Source organism: Sinocyclocheilus grahami, unplaced genomic scaffold (assembly GCF_001515645.1).
Source record: "Sinocyclocheilus grahami isolate Dianchi unplaced genomic scaffold, SAMN03320097.WGS_v1.1 scaffold1463.1, whole genome shotgun sequence".
In the NCBI taxonomy this organism is placed as follows: domain Eukaryota; kingdom Metazoa; phylum Chordata; class Actinopteri; order Cypriniformes; family Cyprinidae; genus Sinocyclocheilus; species Sinocyclocheilus grahami.
Window position 1 is genome coordinate 290,953 of NW_015506642.1, and position 1,845 is coordinate 292,797.

Below are 1,845 nucleotides of genomic sequence, written 5' to 3' on the forward strand. Positions count from 1 at the left end.
ATGTGTTCATTCTTTTATTCGTTCATTCATTCGTGTGTTCATTATTCTGTTCATTCATTCATTCATTTGTTTATTTGTTCGTTGATTCGTTCATTAATTCATTAATTCATTCATTCAGTCAGTCATTCATTCATTCATTTGTATATTCGTTCATTCATTCATTTATTCATGTGTTCATTCTTTCATTCGTTCATTCATTCGTGTGTTCGTTCTTCTGTTCATTCATTCATTCATTTGTTTATTTGTTCATTGATTCGTTCATTAATTCATTCATTCAGTCAGTCAGTCATTCATTAATTTGTATATTCGTTCATTCATTCATTTATTCATGTGTTCATTCTTTCATTCGTTCATTCATTCGTGTGTTCGTTCTTCTGTTCATTCATTCATTCATTTGTTTATTTGTTCATTGATTCGTTCATTAATTCATTCATTCAGTCAGTCATTCATTCATTAATTTGTATATTCGTTCATTCATTCATTTATTCATGTGTTTATTCTTTCGTTCATTCATTCATGTGTCCATTCTTCTGTTAATTCATTCGTTAATTTGTTTATTCGTTCATTCATTCATTAATTTATTCATGTGTTCATTCTTTCGTTCGTTCATTCATTGAGTGAGTGAGTGAGTGAGTGAGTGTGTGTTTGTGTGTGTGTGTGTGTGTTTGTGTGTGTGTGTGTGTGTGTGTGTGTGCATTTTCCACGAAGATCTGCACACTAAGTTCCTCGTCTGACTGTTGAAGTGAGAAGAAGCACGCGTGAGGGGAATCTATAAGGCCATACGCTTATAAGGCAGTGCTATATTCGCAGTGCTGGAGTGGAAATAGTCTGTGTGTTATCAAACTGCAGAATAATCTCAGTTTACAGCTTCTCTGGCGAGGTGCTAGAACATTGTGCCGTTTAACAAAATATAATGCTGGTGACCTTCGCTTTGCCATTTCTTCTGGAATACCGCATTTTTTACTTTTTACTAATCACAGCCACTTGCCAATTAGACAAACAAGACTCTCCATATTAGTACTTTGCTATTTAGGCCTCTTCTAAACTTACATTTTGAGTTTGTTCCTTAGAAATTAGAGCTGTTTTTTCTGTTATAATAATACATTTCAGACAGAAGAATCAAACGATCTTTATGTCATGCACTCAAGTTCCTGTGAAGGCTATCGCTGTAACCTAAACATCATTTACTCTTCTGCAATCAAACCAATGATGAAACAACACTTTGAAGAACAGGCCAAAATTAACACCGAATGTGAGTAAATGGCCAGTCACATTTTAAGGATTTGCATATTAAAAGAACAGTTCGCCAAAAAATAAAAAAATAATCTAAAAGTGAATATGCTTTCATGTCGTTCCAAACCTGTACGACTTTCTTTATTCTGCTGGACATATTTTGAAAAAAACATTCTTTCATACAATTAAAGTTAATGAGGGCTGATGTTGTTTTGTACCCCAGTGACAAAAACAATCAAAACATTCTTCAAAATATCTATTTTTGTGTTGAGAAGGAAGACAGACATACAGGTTTGGAGCAATAGCTGGTCCCCATCCACTTCCTTTATATGGAAAAGAGCAGCTCAGACATTCTGATCAACATCTTCCACAGAAGAAAGAACGTCATTGAAGTTTGAACAACATGAGAATGATGAGTACGTGATGACAGAATGGTCATTTTTCAGTGAACTATCCCTTTAAACAATCAAATGAGTGGATAAGGAGAAACTGCAGTTATTTTAGTGTAAATGTGCTCAGTTCACCGGCACTGGACCCCGTGTTGAAGCTCACACACACACACTCACTCACTCACTCACTCACTCACTCACACACACACTCACTCACTCCCTC